This window comes from Hypomesus nipponensis, chromosome 3 (assembly GCF_054491055.1).
Source record: "Hypomesus nipponensis isolate SF chromosome 3, ASM5449105v1, whole genome shotgun sequence".
Lineage (NCBI taxonomy): Eukaryota > Metazoa > Chordata > Actinopteri > Osmeriformes > Osmeridae > Hypomesus > Hypomesus nipponensis.
The window spans coordinates 8272468-8278485 of NC_140363.1; positions in this window are offsets into that span (position 1 = coordinate 8272468).

A 6018-nucleotide genomic window follows, 5' to 3' on the forward strand; every position below is an offset into this window, starting at 1 on the left:
GTGTGTTTCGTGTTCACTTGAAGTCTGTCACCAAAGTATTAGCTAAAGGATTATGAGACGATAGCAAAGTCAGTCTCTATTTCTTTGTCTATATCTCTCTCTCACTATCTCTCACTATCTCTCCCTCTCTCCCCCCCCCCCACCCCTCTCTTTATCTCTCTTTCGGTGTGCATGTTTATGTGTGTATATGTGTGACCATCATGTATGCACGGATGTCATAGGATGTGTGTATGCATCCAGTGTGTAGGTGTGTGTCAATGCACTATGCCTACATGTGTGTTCGACGTGTGTGCGCTCGTGTGTATGTGACTGTGTGTACATGTGTGTTCCCCGCGCCTGTGTGTGTGCGTGTGTTTTCACGGCCTGGGTCAAGCCCCTCAGAAACAGCAGCAGAGCCCCCTCTCCTCTTAAGTGGATTAGAGCTACAGTAAAATCCCCTGGGCCAGCAGGCGTGGACCAGAATGGGTGCAGTTTAGATGAGGACTTAGACCTGATTATCTCTCCTGCTGCCTTCATTGTTGTTGTTTATTTTGCTACAGCGTGGGGAAATACTAGATATGAAGGGGGCCTGCTCTGAAAGTTGTTTTATGAAAATTATTACAAATGATTACAAATGATTAACAATTGGAGTGTCATTTAACAGTACAGAGACGTAACATTACTACTTTATTGTAAGAGGCAGAAAAATATGATTGCAGAATGTCTTCACGAGGATTCTTTTTAAAATATATATATGGACCAGTGTTGATAAACATTGACAAATACTGTAGTTTTTTAAATTTATGCAGCCATTTTAAAAAACTTTGACAGGTTTGAAACCAAACAAACTCATGTGATCCTGATCAACTCAATGACGGTTTATAGCAGATATTAGAAGTTCAAGTGAAGTGGCAGTACTGTTGTTGAAGTTACAGTTTTGCTGCGGCTTAAGTTGTTTTTCTCCTTTCATGACCCTTCATAATCTTGATAACCTTCGTGATTGTCTCAGGATTGTACTGTATGGCTCTGAACCAATACACCAGTTTAACTCTTTCATTTTTTCATAGAAATGCAAAGACTGGTCACCATCCATTGAGTTATAGTTGTTGAACTGTTTTGTCTTTCTTCGTCCTCCAGATGTTTGTTAACGTCAAATTGAGAAGAAATTTGGAGAGGAAGAATGTGAATGTTTGCGCTTGCATGTGTGTAATACAGATACAGCGGATCTTTCTAGTCATTTAGACTGGCTCCCCATTAAGATCTATCCCCGTCCATGTATGCATTTACATCCAACGAATGTTCATTCATTCATGTACTTTAATTTGTGTGTGTTTGTGTGTGCATGTGCACGTGTAAGAGAGTGTGTGTGCTGGTCATGCTCCCACCAACCTCTAATGGGGATCATGTGTGGAGTCAGCAGCTCAGAGACACAAAGTGCCCCCCCCCCCCCCGCCACACACACACACACTCTCACACCACACTGCATCACCTTTCACTCAATAGACACAGATACACACCATCAAGCCTTCATACCACCATGCCATGTTGTGAACACAAATACACACACAAACACGTACGCTGCAGTACCAGTTGGCTGGTGTGTGTCCATGTGTGTGTGTTTATACCTCGTCTGAGAAAAGATGGGGAGGGTTGGGGGGTGGGTGGGTGGGGGAAGGTAGACAACGAAAGGGAGAAGAAGGGGGTAGAGGGAGCAAGGGGGAAGATCTGGTGAAGGAAGCAGAAGGAAGGAGGGAGGAGAGGAGAAGGCCGAGGGAAAGGGAGAGGGGCAGGGAGAGTGGTGTGCTGAGAGGGCGGAAGAAAGCTGAGAGTGAAGGAAGGAGAAAGAGGGAAAGAGCAAAAAGAAAGAGGGTGAAGAGAGATCAAGAAGGAGCGTGTGTGTGCGTGTGTTTGAGAGAGAGAGAGAGAGAGAGAGAGAGAGAGAGAGAGAGAGAGAGAGAGAGAGAGAGAGAGAGAGAGAGAGAGAGAGAGAGAGAGAGAGAGAGAAAAAGGTTGAGGGGGCCCAATAAAGGGGGAAAGAGGCCCTGTAGTTCTGGCTGAGGGGCAAGACTCTTAACAACACACACACATCAGAATCCCCTGACAAACTATTGCATCCAGGCCAGAGCAGTGTAGCAGCAGTGGTGTTGTTTGTGGCCCTCACACAGCACTGTGTTCCTGTGCGTGGTCCTCCAGTGGAGCTCCAGTCCTGCCTGTTTACATGCATCAAGTAATGAGATGGATGGACATGAATTGACAAACTAAAATAGGTGCTACCTATCTTCAGTTGTTAATTACTCTTTAAATGATTCTTTGGTTGCTTATTCCGTTATGGAACCCTCTTCTTCTGTGAGAGAACTTTACATCCTAGAATGCCTCAAGTTCTGCAACAGCAAAATACCACTGCTGGGTTCTAGAATCAGAAGTGAGAACACTCTTAAGTGTGGTGACCGGCGATGACATTGATGGGAAATCAAAAAAAGGTTCCAGGGTACAAGGGAACAACATCTGCATGCTGTCTGTGGAGACACATCACACAGTTTGTTTTTTTGAGTGAACACACAATCTGGATTCAATTTGACACCCAGGCAACGTGTTCCTCAGCCTGGCTCACAGGTTAAATGTATATGCAAGACTTTGTATAAAGTTTACAATTATCCATGCACGGTATGTACGAACTTTGTGTTTTACTTACTGATATAGAATCAATATTAGAACTTTAGGTACGGTATGTTACATAGATTAGATTGGCTTTCTGATATATCCCCTTGTGAAGAAACACTCAGTTAAGACAGTCACAAACTAGCACAAACTGAATCAATGACTCTCAAAGAATGTCTGTTTACTTGACTTCAGCAAAGCTTTCACTGAAAATATAACACTTATAGATCAACTACAGATTTACTGTTAATGCTTAGGGTTGTGTACATGTCTGCTTGTGCAATGCTTGGGGTGTTGGTGTGTGTTTTTGTCAGAAAAGCCACCTCCCTTCTGACTCCAGGGCTTGTGGGTTTGATGTGAGGTCCAGAATTCTGTTCTGTCAGAAATAGGCCAGGTTAGGTCAGAGAATGTTTCATAAGCTTAGCCTGACCTCTTTACACATACACACATACACACACGCTCACACAAACACACACAGCGCACACACACATGCACACATTGTCTCTCGCTGTCTCTCTCTCTCTCGCTGTCTCTCTCTCTCGTTCTCTGCCCCTCTACCCTGCCCTCTCCATATCATGCCCCACACACTCTCCCCCAGCTTTCTCTCTCACATTTAATCTTTCAGAATACTGGGACGCCTTTTTCTCTTCCACCCTAAGCTTCCGTCTCCATTGCACCAGGGCCCCCCCCCCCCCCCCCCCATTTCTGTCTCTTTCTGCCGTGAGATTTACTTTTCTCTAATACAATCTGCTCCCTGTACATCTCAGAAAAAGGCACACCTATTTGTTGGCACAGCATCAAGGATTTACAAAGACGTAAAACTTTGTAAACATAGTGGTGGTCTCAGCCATACTGAGGAGTCTGATCTCCTTCCGTTTCTCCACGGAGCAGAGAATCGCACATGCACACAACACAGTATGTTCAGTGTAGGGCGAGGCAGACACAGAAGGAGAGGTGGGTAGAGCGAAGAGGCAGAGAGAGAGGGGAAGAAGAGGAAGCTGAGGGGAGGTGAGGAGGGGGAGAGAGAGAACGGCACAGAGGCAGAGCGAGGCATCAGCATACAGAGGCAGTCTGTGGTCGTCGAGCAGAGAAAATAGGGGCGCGGGAAAACAAGGAGTGCGATGGCTCGAAAGATTACATTCCTGTTGAGATGGGAAGTCGTCTGAGAAGGAGCAGAAAAGGACAGAGATGGGAGAGATGACCGTGGGGGCTGCATAACAGGATCTGAGGTGGATATAGGTCTCAATGAAAGTCCCTCCATGAATAGAGATGGAGTATATAGCATGCTGCGTGTGCTTAACAACATGCAATGTCCATGAGGGTGACTGTTTCAACACGACTGTAGTGATGTAACAGTCATACAATAAGAACGGCCTATGAAATCTTTAAGTGGATTGGTGAATACCATTGGACAGTATGCCTGCTCTCCCCAGGGGTGACCCATATATTGTAGGGGGATTGCCATATGAAAGGGAAGTAAGGAGAGAAACATGGATAGATCTTGGGTATTGGGACAGGTTTCCACACGAACTGCTGTGAATACTGATACAGAAACCCAACAAATACACTGATTGGCATTACAGATGATTCCATTCAATTAGCAATAAAAATGTAAATGGTATGCTTGGGGCACGAGTGATCATGAGTGATGAAAAATACATGTTTGGAATGTTTGAATAAAACCTGTTTTGAGATGTTGTTTATGTGTATATTTGTGTGCGCGTGTGTGTGCACTCTTGTAGGATAGGGGCTCGATCATGTTGTTTGTTTAGGTAATTATAGCTTGGATATGCAAATCAGTCCATCAGAGAAGAGAGACACACCCACTTCCTTTTCACTTCTAATTAACCTAACTCCTCCCCTGAATTTCAGACGTAATCATACCCCCCACCTTAACATACACTGTACACACACTTCAAAAAAAACCCAGATGAGCAAACTTGGATGATGATTGGGCAGTGCATGTCCCTCCCCCTCCAGCCCCTGTAGGTGATATCTGTATGCAAGAGAAGGGCCTTTAGTCTAACTAGATGGTGGAGACTTAGTGAGCAGCATCTATCATCTCTGTGATGCGTGTCTGTCCTAAGAGGCTCTGTAGCACAGCGGACAAAATTACTCATGATATAGAGAGTGTGTGTGTGTGAGAGAGAGAGAGAGAGAGAGAGAGAGAGAGAGAGAGAGAGAGAGAGAGAGAGAGAGAGAGAGAGAGAGAGAGAGAGAGAGAGAGAGAGAGAGAGGAAAGAGGCAAGGAGGAGAAAGGGAGGCTAGTTGGAGAAAGACGTGGATATTGAGAGGAAGGATGGAGGGGGAGGATGAGTGGGATTGAGTTCATAGACACTAGACATGTATATGCAGGCTACCAGCTGTACTGTTCCTTATTTATATTGTTAGGTCCAACAGGTCCAACTGCCTTATCTGCGTTTGATAAGGCAGAAAATCCCACACACGTACGCGCACACAAACCCAGTCAGAGGCTCGTCGATGCGTGTGTATGTGTGATAGTTCTCTGCAGAGGACTAAGCGGTGTGCCTCCGAGGTCTTGGGGTTCAGGGATCAATACTGCTGCTATGATGAGACAATGATAGAGACTGTGGTTCAGAGCTTAATAGATACCTCTCTCTCTCTTTCTTACTCCATCTCTCGCTTTTCTATCCACCCCTCTCTTTCTATCTGTGTGTGTGTGTCAGTGGATATTGTAGGTGAGACCTACACTGCAGAGGCGAAAGGAGGAGGCAGACAGACCTAGCCCTGTGCAATCTCTTTTTTTCTATGTCTGGTAAGTACCCCCCCACACATACACCCCCCTCCTCGGTGTGTGGTTCCTTGGTTTCCTGTCCCCTTCCTTCTTCTCTCGTCCTTCAATATCTCGACATCCTAAAGTCAGTGTATAATGTAGCCATATTTAAAGTCAACTGTGACGGCACACGTGAAAACACACAAACACACACACACTCACAGTCAGCTGTGCCCTTCCCACAGCCGAGCAGCATGAAAACACAACACGCTGCCTTTGCCTCACACACACATACACGCGCGCGCACACACACAAACTCCCTGCCACTGTCCCTGCACACACACACACACCATACTCTTAAAGGAACATGACACACACACACACACAGACTACACTGTTACAGTCATGTAGCAATGACAGTCACGAGGTTACACTGTAATACAACTACACCCAACTCAGTTCAATATCATAAAAAAACAAGCTTGTGAGATTACACTACACCGAAACAGACTACTTACAATACTAGAAACTGTACTGCACTAGAAATCATCCTTGGATTTAGATAAAATATATGATTGCTTAATGTCAAACAATCTTATGTTATACTGTTTGTGGCCATTTGATTATGTCTGAAAACTCACTTAGAC